We start from the raw sequence: 15,017 nt of genomic DNA, 5'->3' as shown, positions 1-15,017 counted from the left end.
GACACGGAGCCAAGGGAATCCCCAACCCCAGTCAAGGGAAGTGGTGAGTAATTGTGCAACCCTGGGAGACCACACTTCTCCCATGGATCTTTGCAACCCATGGATCAAGAGATCCCTTAGCGAGCCCATGCCAACAGGGCCTTGGGTCCGACACACACAGCTATGTGGAATCTCAGCAGAGCAGCTGCTCAGGCATACACAGAGACCTGGGAGCTTTACATACTTCAGCCCCAGGATCCACAACAAAGTTATCTGCAACTCAGGCAAGGCGAGAAATCAGTACACACCCCTAGGAAGGGGGCTAAATTCAGGGAGCCAAGCAGCATTGGTCAGCAGACATAATTTCCATGGCATCCTACAAGATAAGACCCACTGACTTGGAATTCCAGTCAGACACAGGCAACAGGGTAGAGCCTGCCTGAGACTGGACAGAGCCCCTGGGAGGTGGGGCAGGCAGCCACCTATGCTGCTTGATTGATTCAGCTGTTCCAGTCTGCAGGCTTTGGAGAGTCCAAATGGTCCAGATGAGGAAGGTTCCCCACAGCACAGCACAGCTGTTTTGCCAGATCATGTCTAGACTGCTTCTTAAAGTGGGACCCTGATCCATTCCTACTCACTGGAGAGGACCTCCCACCTGGGCACTCCCACAACCCTGCCTGTATTCTACAGGTAGAGTGCTGAACTCTCCCTGGGACAGAGTGCCCAGAGAGAGGCAGACTGCCACCTTGGTTTTCTGGATGATTCAGCTGTTCCAGCCTGCGGGATTTGGAGTGTCTAAACTGACATGGGTAGAGGTGGTTCCCAAGCATGACATGGATATTTGGTTGAGGCATGGCTAGACTGCTTCTATAAGCAAGACCCTGATCCACTCCTCCTTGTGATGCGGGTACTCACAGCCAGGGCCTCTGGTCACCCCTGCCCATGTTCTATGACAGAATTCTAATTTCTCCCTGGGATGGAGTAGTAAGAGGGTGGGGCAGGACACCACCTTGGCTGTTTGGGTATTTCAGCCAGTCCAGCCTGTGGGCCTTAGAGAGACCATACTAATCATGGACTGAAGGAATCCCCAACACAGCACAGCTGCTTTATCAAAAAGCAGCCAGTCTGCTTCTTTAATCAGATCCCTGATTCCATTCCTCTTGACTGGGTGAAACCTCCTAACTGGGGTCTCCAGCCACCTCCTACAGGTGCTTTCAGGTTGGCAATAGGTCAGTAACCCCCTAGGACATAGCTTCCAGAGGAAGGGGCAGGATGCCATCTTTGCTGTTTTGCAGCCTTCACTGGTGATACTTCCAGGTACAGGAAAATCTGAGGTAACTAGGGTCTCAAGCAGAACCTATCCAACTGCACCAACCCTATAGAAGAATGGCCAGGTTGTAAAAATAAAAGTAAACAATCAGAAAACAAGAAGAAAAACAAAAAAAATCTCACAAAAATAACCCATCCAGAAGTCAGCCATGACAGGGCAGCACTGAGTTACATGTAAAGTCTCCCAGCCACTGCGCTATCTCTCCGAAAGTGCACAGACTCTCAGTGCCACACAACCACTGCTGGGGGATGGGACATAAATGGCCTCAGCAATTCAGGACTTTCTATTCGACCCTCTTCAATATCTCTTTCAAAGATATAAAGTTAAAATCAGGTACTGTGATTGCTCGCCTGAACTGAAACATGGCTAGGATGCCCACTTTTGACACTCCTATTCAGCAGAGTAAATGTCCTAGTCAGAGCAATCGTGCAAGAAAAAAGTATAAAAGGCATTAAAATTGCAAAAGAGTAAGTTAAATTGTCCCTCTTTGCAGATGACATAATTTTATAACAAGAAAAAACTAAAGACTCTGCCAAAAAACTCTTAGATATGATAAATAAATTCAGTAAAGTTGCAGGATACAAAATCAATATACAGCAATCAATAGCATTTATATACACCAATAATGAACAAGTTGAGAAATAAATCAGTAAATTAATCAAATTTACAATAGCTACAAAAGAAATACCTAGAAATAAATTCAACAAATAAGATAAAAAACACTACAAGAAAAAGTACAAAGCACTGATGGAAGAAATTGAAGACAACACAAACAAATGGAAAGACATCCCATGCTCATAGATCAGAAAAATTAATATCATTAAAATGGTCATATGGGCCAAAGCAATTGACAGATTCAATACAATTTTTATCAAAATGCCAATGTTATCTTTCACATAATTAGAAAAAATTTCTGAAATCCATATGGATAGAAAAAAAGAGGCTGACTAGCCAAAGCAGTCCAGATTAAAAAAACAACAAAGCTAGAGGCATTATACTACCTGACTTAAAAAATATATTACAAGGCTATATAAACCAAACAGCATTGTTTGGGTATAGAAACAGGCATGTCAACCAACAGAACAGAACAGAAAAAAGAATCCAATAAAGCCACATATTTAAAGCCAACTGATTTTCAACAAAGACAACAAGAACATACATTGAGGAAAGGGTACCCTCTTCAATAAATGGTGCTGAGAAAACTGGACACCCATATGCAGAATGAAACTGGATCCCTATCTCTTACCATATAAAAAAATCAACTCAAAATGAATTAAAGACTTAAACATAAGACCTAAAACTGCACAACTACTAGAAGAACACATAAGAATTACACTTTAGGGCATTGGTCTAGGCCCCAATATTTCATAGCTAAGACCTCAAAAGCACAGGCAACAAAAACAAAAAATAGATGAATGTGTCAGTAAAAACATCAGAGTTAAAAGGCTTCTGAACAGCAAAGGAAACAACAAAGTGAAGAGTCCATGCCTTGAATTGGGTATGTGCAAACTATTCATTCAACAAGGGACTATATACAAGAAACTCAAACAACTCAACAGTAAAAAAACAAAAACAATTCTATGAAAAAGTGGTCAAAGGACATAAGGATATATTTTGCCAAAGAAGACACAGAAATGATCAACAGGTATATAGAAAAATGTTCAACATCACTCATTCCCAGGAAAGTGCAAATAAAAGTCACAATGAAACATCATTATACTCCAATTAGAATGCCTACTATTAAAGTAAGAAAAAATATCAAATGCTGGTAAGTATAGAGAAAAAAGGGAACTCTTATACACTGTTGGTTGAAATGTAGAATAGTATAGCCACTATGGAAAAGAGTATGGAGATTATGGAGATTTAAAAAAAAACTGAAACTAAAAATAGAACTACCATACCATTCAGTAATCTCAGTACTATATATTTATCCAAAGTAAAATAAATCAGTATATCAAAGGGATACCCACACTTGCATGTTTGTTACAACACTATTCACAGTAGCAAAGATACTGAATTAACCAAAATGTTCATCAATGGATTAATGGATAAAGAAAGTGTGGTATATATACTCAAGGGAGTATTATTCAGACATGAAAAGGAATAAAATCATGTCATTTGCAGCAACATGGATGAAACTGAAGGTCCTTATGTTAAGTGAAATAAGCCAGGCAAAGAAAGACAAATATTATATATTCTCATTTATATGTGGGAGCTAAAGAAGTTTATCTTGTGGAGGTAGAGTATAGAATGATAGATACCAGAGGCTGGGAAACTTGTGTGGGTTGGGGTTGGGGTGATAAAGAGAGGTTCAGTAATGGGTACGAAAATAGTGTTAGACAGAAGAAAGAAGTTCTAATGCTTGATAGCAAGGTAAGGTGTCCATAGTTAACAACAATGCATTGTACATTTCAAAATAGCTAGAAGAGAGGAATTGAAATGCTTTAAATACATAAAAATAAAAAAAAATACTTGAGGCGATGGTACCCCAGATATCATTACTTGATCATTACAAAGTCTACACATGTAATAAAGTATCACATATACCTCAAAAATATGTACAGATATTACGTACCAATAAGAAATAAAAATAAAATATGTTTAGAGAGGTGAAGAAAGCTGTATCTAAAAAATCAAGGAAAACAAGACAAGAAGGGAAGAAGGTGCTGGCTGCTGCATCTCTGAGTGTGACGGTTGGACCATGCACTGCTATGTATGCCTCAAGTACTCGAAGACACTTTGCATCCAAATACTTCGCTGGGTTAATAGCCTAATTAGGATGATTTTCCAACAAGTTGGAGTAAGCATGCAATCGGTATTTTGGCCTGGGAAGCCATATGGTTTGTCTCTAAGTATCATGAAGAAAATTGTTACTATTAATAATTTATCTGTGATCTAGTGCCCAAGCTTACCTGCCATGCAACAGAATCGTGTCCCAACCACCCAGGAGAGGATGCAGTGTTGTCTTTTGTGGCTGTCGAATGGGTAGCCAAAGGAGAGTGTTCAACAAGACTAAGAACAGAGACCAGGCCAAGGCCATCCTTTCAGGATGACCTTTTCTTTGAGAAGGCCCCAAGCAGACAGATTTCCTTACCAGACTTGTCTCAAGAGGAGCCTCAGCTGAAGACTCCAGCTTGGTAAATGAGGAAGCACTGCAGAAGATTTGTGCTCTTGAAAATGAACTTGCTGCTCTCAGAGCTCAGATAACCAAAATTGTGACTCAGCAATAGCAGGAAAATCTAATTGCAAGTGACTTAGATTTTACCACATCTGTTACCACACCACCATCCCCTCCACCTCTCCACCACTCTTGCCCGCCCTCTCCACTGGGACTCCACCAAAGTATATTTGATATTGATCTGATTAGAGAGTGAGGAGGGAGAAAAGCCAATTCTGGAAAGACGTTGGTTAAGAACAATCCAAAAAAAGCTGACATGCCAAAAATGCTAGAGACTCTTAAAGACATGATCAGTGTAAAACTTTAGTCAGTAAAAACCTCAGAGCAAGATGTACAGCCCAAGCCAGTGGATGCTGCTGGACTTGCTCCCCTCATAGCAGAGGCTCTGAAAAAGAAAAATTTGCTTATCGGAATCAAAGTAGTATACCAATAGGCTTATTGGTATACCCAGGATGAAGCTGAAAAAGGAGTTCCAAAGTCTGAATCAGAGGCCACCTCAGATACAGAGTTGTCTGCACTACACATGTTGAAGTCAACAGGAAAAATGAAGGCTTTAATGGAAAATATAACAAACTCCTAATAGACAATGAACTGCAAAAGACTATCCTGGTTCAACTATTGGTTTATGAGGGGTAACTTTGACTAGTATAAATCAATACTATTTAGTAAATACCTGATTTTAGTATTCAGTGGTCTCCTTTTCAGTCTAATTAGAGGATTAAACAATAACGAAAGCACAATAAGTTTGGTTTTGCTTTTATGAGATGTTCAGTTTTGGCATTCTCCTCAGCATATGTGTATTCAGATGTGTTTCTAATGTGTAGCCAGGGTGTTCAGATTTCCCGTCTTAAAAACAATTGTATAGATTTTAGAACACAGAGAGGACACTTGTGGATGTTACTGCACATTTTTATTATTAACACTAGTTTATCTGCATAAATGTTTATATTCATGTTTTTGGACAGTTTATGTAAAATTAGTAATGAATGATGGCAATGGCTTTAACCTATAATTGTTACCGATATAAGGTATGGTTATTTTTGTTTGTTTTGAATAATCACTTAGTATTCAATGGTGGAACAGCTAGTATAACATAAGTTGTTGGCATGAAATACTTGAGATTGGAAACTTCTTGCCTTAAACAGAATTTATATACTAGATCCTCTCTCATTTTCTTGGAGCTGGGATTTGAGTAGAAACCAGATGATAGTCCCCACTGAAATTCCATAATGCTTTCCATTAAAGGGAAGTTCAGAACTAGGAAAGTTGTTTTTACCTCATTGTCATCCAGGACAGAAGAAGAAAATGTAGTTTTCAAATAGTAACAAATCAAATTAGTGATTTAAATATCCTTTTAAGTAAAACCCAGAATGTATCATCTTTTCTTTCAGTTTAATAAATAGCATTATAAATATTATTTTGCTAAGTTAATACTTCTGGAAATATCAGAATAAAGTTTTAAAATCTTTAATATTGGTCAAAATATTAACTTTATAGTGAAACATTAAGCAAGCAAATTTTCTATAAATTATTTATCATTGGCCAGAATGCTATTTTGTTTAATTGTATTATGCAATATAAACCATAGGTGTTATTAGAAAGTGGAGAATTGCTTTTCTTATCTAGAGCTTTTAACCACTTGATGTAAATGATTATTTTTTAAATATCTTATAAATCTTAATGATTTTTCTATTTCTTATAAACTCAGCTACAGTTAATGCCAGAATATCCTACCATGAGTAAATATTTGTGTGTGTTTTTAACATTTTGGTGTATTTCAATTTTGTTCCTTTTGTTTTCAATTTTTTTGGGTACATACTAGGTATATATATTTATGGGGTATAAGAGATATTTTGATACAGGCATACAATACATTATAATCACATATGCGTAGACGGGAGATCTATCACTTCAGGTGTTTATCATTTCTTTGTGTTGCAAAAATCTAATTGTACTTTTAGCTACTTTAAATGTGTAATAAAATTATTATTAACTATAGACTCCCTGTTGTGCTATCAAATACTAGATCTTATTCATTAGAGTTAGATACACTAACTATATTTTTGTAACCATTAATCATCCCTACTCCCCCCACCTCACACTGCCCCTCTTGTTATCTTCTGATAACCATCATTCTATTCTCTATCTCCATTAGCTTGTTTTAATTTTTAGCTCCCAGAATATAAGTGAAAACATGCAGTTTATCTTTCTGTGCCTGGCTCATTTTACTTAACATGACTTCAATTGCCACACATGCTGTTGCAAATGACAGGATCTTATTTTTTTATGGCTGAATAATACTCCATTGTGTATATGTACTGCATTTTCTTTATTTCAGCTTTTATTTTCGGTTCAGCTTTACAAGAGTAGATTTGTTACATAGGTAAACTTGTGTCATAGGGATTTGTTGTACTGATTATTTTATCAGCCAGGCATTAAGCCTTGTACCTATCAGTTAGTTTTCCTGATTCTCTCCCTCTTCCTACCCTCCACCCTCTGAAAGGCCCCAGTGTGGGTTTTTTCCTTCTATGTGTCCACGTGTTCTTATCGTTTAGCTCCCATTTATGAGTAAAAACATGTGGTACTTGGTTTTCTGTTCCTGTGTCAGTTTGCTAAGCCACCAGCTCCATCCAGGTCTCTGCACAGGACATGATTTCATTAATTTTTATGGCTGCATTGTATTCCATAATGTATATGTACCGCATTTTCTTTATCCAGTCTATCATTTACAGAAATGTAGGCTGATTCCATGTCTTTGCTATTGTGAATAGTGCTGCAATGAACATACACGTGCATTTGTCTTTATAATAGAATAATTTATATTTCTTTGGTTATATACCCAATAATGGGGTTTCTGAGTCAAATGGTATATCTGTCTTTAGGTCTTTGAGGAATCACCACACTGTTTTCCACAACGGCTGAACTAATTTACACTCCCACCGACAGTGTATAAGCAAACCTTTTCTCTACAACCTAGCCAGCATCTGTTATTTTTTGACTTTTTAATAATAGTCATTCTAATTGCTGTGAGACAGTATCTCATTGTGGTTTTGATTTGCATTTCTCTAATGATCAGTGATGTTGAGCTTTTTTTTTTCATATGATTGTTGGCAGCATGTATGTCTTTTGAGAAGCGTCTGTTCATGTCTTTTGTCCACTTTTTTAATGGGGTAAATTTTTTTAAGTTTCTTATAGATGCTTCATATTAGACTTTTATTAGATGCATAATTTGCTAAAATTTTCTCACATTGTGTAGGTTGTCTGCATACTCTGTTGACAGTTTCTTTTGCTGTGCAGAAGCTCTTTAGTTTAACTAGATCCCATTTGTCAATTTTTGATTTTGTTGCAATTGTTTTTGGCATCTTTATCATGAAATCTTTGCCCATGGCTATGTCCTGAATGGTATTGTCTAAGTTGTCTTCCAGGGTTTTTATACTTTGGGGTTTGATATTTAAATCTTTAATCCATCTTGGGTTGATTGTTGTATATGGTATAAGGGAGGGGTCTAGTTCATATCTTCTGCTATCCCAGCACCATTTATTGAATAGGGAATACATTTGCCATTGCTTGCTTTTGTCAGGTTTGCCAAAGATCAGATAGTTGCAGGTGGATGGTTTTATTTCTGGGTTCTTTATTCTGTTCCATTGGTCTATGTGTCTGTTTTTGTACCAGTACCAATACCATGCTGTTTTTGTTACTGTTACCCTGTAGTATACTTTGAAGTTGAGTAGCCTGATGCCTCCAGCTTTGTTGCTTTTTCTTAGTATTATCTTGTCTGTTTGGGCTCATTTGGTTACATATGAATTTTGAAATAGTTTTTTCTAATTCTGTGAATAATGTCAGTGGTAGTTTAATGGGGACAGCACTGAATCAATAAATTGCTTTGGGCAATACTGCCATTTTAACAATATTAATTATTCCTACCCATGAGTGTGGATTGTTTTTGCATTTGTTTGTGTCATCTTTGATTTCTTTGAGAAGTGGTTTGTAATTCTTGTAGAGATTTTTCTCTTTTTTTATTATACTTTAAGTTTTAGGGTACATGTGCACAACATGCAGGTTTCTTACATATGTAGACATGTGCCATGTTGGTGTGCTGCACCCATTAACTCGTCATTTAACATTAGGTATATCTCCTAATGCTCCCTACTTAGTTGCACTCCTAGGTATTTTATTGTTTTTGTGGCAATTGTGAATGGGAGTTCATTCCTAATTTGCTCTCAGCTTGCCTGTTGTTTGTGTACAGTAATGCTAGTGTTTTTGCACATTGACTCTGTATCCTGAGACTTTGCTTAAGTTGCTTATAATCTTAAGAACTTTTTAGGCTGAGATGATGGAATTTTCCAGATACAGGATCATGTTATGTGCAAACACGGATATTTTGACTTCCTCTCTTCCTATTTGGATGCCCTTTTTTTCTTTCTCTTGCCTGATTGTCCTGGCCAGAACTTCCAATAGTATGTTGAATAGGGGTGGTGAGAGAGGGCATCCTTGTATTTTGCTGGTATTCAAAGGGAACGTGTCCAACTTTTGCCCATTCAGTATGATATTGGCTGTGGGTTTTTCATAGATGGCTCTTATTATTTTGAAGTATGTTCCTTCAATGCCTAGCTTATTGAGAGTTTTTAACATGAAACAATGTTAAATTTTGTCAAAGGCCTTTTCTGCATCTATTGAGATAATCACATGATTCTTGTATTTAGTTCTGCTTATGTGATGAATCACCTATACTGATTTGTGTATGCTGAAACAACCTTGCATCCAAGGGATGAAGCCAACTTTATCATGGTGGATAAGCTTTTTGATGTGCTGCTGGATTCGGTTTGCCAGTATTTCGCTGAGGATTTTTGCATAGATGTTCATCAATGATACTGTCTTTGTTGTTGTTGTATCTCTGCCGGGTTTTGCTATCAGGATAGAATGAGTTATGGAGAAGTCCCTCCACCTCAATTTTTTTGAAATAGTTTTAGTATGTATGGTACCCGGTCTTCATTGTATGTCTGGTAGAATTCAGCCGTGAATTCGTCTGGTCCTGGGCTTTTTCTTTTTTTTTTCTTTGGTTGGTAAGCTATTTATTACTTCATCAATTTCAGAACTTGTTATTGATCTGTTCAGAGATTCAATTTCTTTCTGGTTCAGTCTTGGGAGGGTTATGTGTCCTGAAATGTATCCATTTCTTTTAGATTTTCTAGTATATATTCATAGATATGTTTATAATATTCTCTGTTGGTTGTTTATATTTCTGTGGGGGTCAGGGTTATATTCCCCAGGTTGTTTCTGATTGTGTTTATTTGAATCTTCTCTCTTTTCTTCTTTACTAGTCTATCTAGCAGTCTATTTCATTATTTTTTACCAAAAAAAGCTCCTGTATTTATTGATGTTTTGAATGGTTTTTTGTTCTTATTTCTTAGCAAATGGAGTGACAATAAAAGTCAGTCCTTGTCTCAACAGTGACAAGTTTGAAGGTAGTGCTGGGCTTTGGAATCTACCTTATCTTCTTGCATTGACTATTGTAGACAACTCGTATAAGTGGAATTATACAATATATGTTATTTCCTTTGTGTCTGGCTTATTTCACTTAGCATAATGTCTTCACAGATCATCCACATTGTAGCATGCTCCAGAATTTCTTTCTTTTTATAGTTGAATAATACTCCATTGCATATATACTACATTTAGTTTATCCATTCATCTACCAGTGGATGCTTTGATTACTTCCATCTTTTGGCTATTATGAATAATGCTGCTATGAATATACTGTACAAATATCTTTTTGAGACCTTGCTTATAATTCTTTTGGGTAAATACTGTAAAATGGAATTGATAGATCATGTGTTAATTCTATTTTTATGTTTTCTGTTTTTATTGTATCTTATGGTATATGAATAGATTATTTGATATAAGTATACATTGTGGAATAATCATCACAATCGAGCTAAATTAACATGGTCATCACCTGACATATTACCTTCTCTTTCTTTGTGTTGAGAATACTTAGCATCCACTTTTTAAGCAAATTTCAAGTACACAGTATTATTACCTATAGTCATCATAAAATATATTAGAACTCCAGAACTTATTCATCTTACATAACTGAAACTTTGTAACCCTAGTGTTTTTTTACATTTTATAAACACATTATTAAAATATATGTACATGTTGAAATTTGATTATACTGTTGAAATTTAAATATAAGCTTTCTGTGTCTTTGAATATATCATTCCACTCCCTCCTGGCCTGAAAGGTTTCATTTGAAAAGTCGGCTGATATCATTTGAGGATTCTTTGCATATGATCAGCTGTTTTATTTTTTTCTGTTCTCAAGATCATTTCACTGTCTTGAATGTTTGACAATTTGATTATAATATCACTTGGTAAAGATCTCTTGATGTTCAGATTATTGGCGTTTCTTTCTGCATCATGGATCTGAATGTTCACTTTTCCCCCAGATTGAATACTTTTTGTCCTTATTTCTTTAAATATGTTTTCTGTCCCTTTCTCTTCTTCTCTGCTTCTATTAAGAATTCCATAATGTGTATTTTGTTTCACTTGATGGTGTCCTGTAGTCCCTTTGGCTTTCTTTAGTCTTCTTTTGTTGTTGTTCCTATGACTGGGTAATTTCAAATAGTTCGTCTTCAAGTTTGCTGATTATTTCTTCTACTTGATAAAGTCTGCTGATAAAACTAATTTTTTTCAGTTTATTCAGCGTATTCTTCAGCTTCAGAATTTCCATTTGGTTGTTTTTATAATTGTTTTATATCTGTTTGTTGAATTTACAATTTGGTGATGTATTATTTCTCTGAATTTTATTAACTTGTCTGTGTTCTCTTGTGGCTTACTGAGCTTCCTTAGATAATTACTTTGAACTCTATGTCAGGCAATTTTTAGATCTCCATTTTGGGGGGGTTAGCCATTAGAACTGTCATTTTGTTCCTTTCATGGAAATGTTTTGTTGTTGTTGTTGTTGTTTTGTTTTTTATGTCCACTGAAGTCTTAACTTGCTGTATTCTCTGATGAAAAGAACAGTTAACTCCTTCAGTGTTTACTGACTGACTTTAGAAAAGAAGACCTTCACCATTCAGCCTAGCTAGAAATCTGGGCAGTCTCTCAGGCTTTTTCTTTTGATGTGCCAGCACCACTATTTTTTTCCTCTGTTGAGAAGACGTCTTAGGACTGTGTGTCTTCTCTCAATGCTACAAAGTCAGAACAGGTGATGAAAGCCTCTTAATTATCTTTCCCAGGGGAATGCCCCCACGTTTTCAAGTTTGTACACCTTTACCCAATCACACAGCATCATGCCAGCTGCTGATATCTGTGTCCTTTCTATGGGGGTTTTCTTGCATCTTATTTTAATGGAGTTTCATGTTTGCCATCTGCAAAATCACTTGCATATTGTCTTCAGAGGCTCGCATTTACTGACTCAGGGACACTTGTGAGTGCTGGGGATATGCCTCAGGCAGTACTGGGGAATGCTTTAGATGATACGTCTTACGGGGTTTTTGAGTTGGCCTCTTGGTGAAGTCTATGAACATGTCAGTAAGACCTTCAGCTAGATTTTGAAATGCGTGTGGTTATTGCCATAACTTCTCACTCCTTTTTATTGTGTTTATCTCCCTTAGACTATTCAGCCATACAAACCTAGTCAGTGATCTGGGTGCTGTGAGGAAGAAGTAGTCCTTTTGAGCAGCTTTCTGCAAGGCTAGGGAAGCTGGCCATTTACTTCATAGTCACTGTTATCCATGGAAAAAAATCCCAGGCTGAGAGGTCTCCCTTAGTAGTGAGATGTGACACCTTGTGAGAAGAATGATGTGGACAAAGTGAATTGTTCTTCATTTCCCTTTCGATGTGTCTATTCTTGAATTGTTCCTTAAATACAGTGTTAGAGTCTATTTGACTCTTGCATTCCCTTAAAAATATCTCCATCCATGAAGGTTGTCAAAATCAACATTTGTGTGAGTTTATAAGAGCTGGAATCTCCTATTCTGTCTCTTGCTGATGTAATTTTCTATTTTTAAATTGTTTTATAAACTGTCACACTATTTTTATAGTGGCTACACAATTTTATATTTCCTCTAACAATGCATGAGGATTCCACTCTTTTTATGTCATCACCAATGCTAGTTTTTTTTTTCTGATTTTTTAGTAGTAGCCAGTGTAAGGGGTGTGGGACAATATATCATAGTAATTTGATTCGCATTAATAATAAGTGATGATGAGCATCTTTTATATATTTATTGGCCTTATGCATATACTGTTTGGAGAAGTGTCTTTTCAAATTCTTTGCCCATTTAAAAAAATAGGTTTTGTGAGTTTTTTACTGTTGAGTTGTAAGAGTTCTTTATATATTTTAGCTACCAACCCCTTAACATATATCATGGCTTGAAAATATTTTCCACCATTCCACAGATTGCCATTTTACTCTACTAATTATGTCCTTTGATACAGATAATTGTTTTCTTTTGATGTAGTCCAATTTACCTATTTTTGCTTTTGTTGCCTTTATTTTTGGTGTCATATCCAATAAAAATATTGTTATTTCTAAAGTCTTGAAGCTTTCCCTCTACTTTTCTCTCTAAGTATTTTACAGTTTTAGGTCTTATAACTTGTTCTTTGATCTACTTTGAATTTTTGCATGTGGTATAAGGTAAAGCTCCTACTTCATTTTTTTGCATGTGGATATTCAGTTTTTCCAGAAATTGTTTGTTGAGACTGTTCTTTCTTAATAAAATCTTAGCACCCATGTCAAAAATTATTTGGCCATATATTTGAGGGCTATTTCCAGGTCATGTATTCTATTTTATTGGTCTGTATGTCTGTCTTTATGCTAGTACCACACTGTTTTGATTACTGTAGCTTTGAAATGACTTTTGAAATCAGAAAGTGTAAGTCATCTAACTTTCTTATTCATCAAAATTGTTCTGACTATTCACTACCCCATGAAATTTATATACATTTTAGAATAAAATTGTGTATTTCTACAAAAAAATAGGTCATTAAAATTTTGACAACAAGTTTTATTAAATCTGTAGATTTCTTTGGATAACGTTGACATCTTAGCAATATTAAGTCTTATAATCTACAAAAATGGGATGGTTTTCCATTTACTGGTGACTTTTTATTTCTTTTAGTAATGTATTGTGTTTTTCAGGGTACAACTGTTTTATCTTCTTTTTTTTGAGGTGCTTATTGTTTTCTTTTTTGTTTTTTATTTTTTTATTTTATTTTATTTTATTATTATTATACTTTAAGTTTTAGGGTACATGTGCACAACGTGCAGGTTTGTTACATATGTATATATGTGCCATGCTGGTGCGCTGCACCCATTAATTCTTCATTTAGCATTAGGTATATCCCCTAATGCTGTCCCTCCCCCCTCTCCCCATCCCACAGCAGTCCCCAGAGTGTGATGTTCCCCTTCCTGTGTCCATGTGTTCTCACTGTTCAATTCCCACCTATGAGTGAGAACATGTGGTGTTTGGTTTTTTGTACTTGCCATAGTATACTGAGAATGATGATTTCCAATTTCATCCATGTCCCTACAAAGGACATGAACTTATCATTTTTTATGGCTGCATAGTATTCCATGGTGTATATGTGCCACATTTTCTTAATCCAGTCTATCATTGTTGGACATTTGGGTTGGTTCCAAGTCTTTGCTATTGTGAATAGTGCCGCAATAAACATACGTGTGCATGTGTCTTTATAGCAGCATGATTTATAGTCCTTTGGGTATATACCCAGTAATGGGATGGTTGGGTCAAATGGTATTTCTAGTTCTAGATCCTTGAGGAATCGCCACACTGACTTCCACAATGGTTGAACTAGTTTACAGTCCCACCAACGTGTAAAAGTGTTCCTATTTCTCCACATTCTCTCCAGCACCTGTGGTTTCCTGACTTTTTAATGATTGCCATTCTAACTGGTGTGAGATAGTATCTCATTGTGGTTTTGATTTGCATTTCTCTGATGGCCAGTGATGGTGAGCATTTTTTCATGTGTTTTTTGGCTGCATAAATGTCTTCTTTTGAGAAGTGTCTGTTCATGTCCTTCGCCCATGTTTTTATGGGGTTGTTTTTTTCATATAATTTTGTTTGAGTTCATTGTAGATTCTGGATATTAGCCCTTTGTCAGATGAGTAGGTTGTGAAAATTTTCTCCCATTTTGTAGGTTGCCTTTTCACTCTGATGGTAGTTTCTTTTGCTGTGCAGAAGCTCTTGAGTCTAATTAGATCCCATTTGTCAATTTTCGCTTTTGTTGCCATTGCTTTTTGTGTTTTAGATGTGAAGTCCTTGCCCATACCTATGCCTGAATGGTAATGCCTAGGTTTTCTTCCAGGGTTTTTATGGTTTTAGGTCTAACGTTTAAGTCTTTAATCCATCTTGAATTAATTTTTGTATAAGGTGTAAGGAGGGGATCCAGTTTCAGCTTTCTACATATGGCTAGCCAGTTTTCCCAGCACCATTTATTAAATAGGGAATCCTTTCTCCATTGCTTGTTTTTCTCAGGTTTGACAAAGATCACATAGTTGTAG

At 36.3% G+C, this 15,017-nt stretch overlaps 1 pseudogene; it reads left to right on the top strand.

The window, feature by feature from the left end:
- The first annotated feature begins 4,064 nt into the window (after nucleotides 1-4,064).
- On the top strand, nucleotides 4,065-5,067 carry LOC100990502 (mitochondrial fission regulator 1-like; annotated as a pseudogene).
- The last annotated feature ends 9,950 nt before the right edge of the window (nucleotides 5,068-15,017 follow it).

This window comes from Pan paniscus, chromosome X, assembly GCF_029289425.2.
Source record: "Pan paniscus chromosome X, NHGRI_mPanPan1-v2.0_pri, whole genome shotgun sequence".
NCBI classification, from domain to species: Eukaryota; Metazoa; Chordata; class Mammalia; order Primates; family Hominidae; genus Pan; species Pan paniscus.
This window is presented reverse-complemented; position numbering and strand designations above follow the sequence as displayed.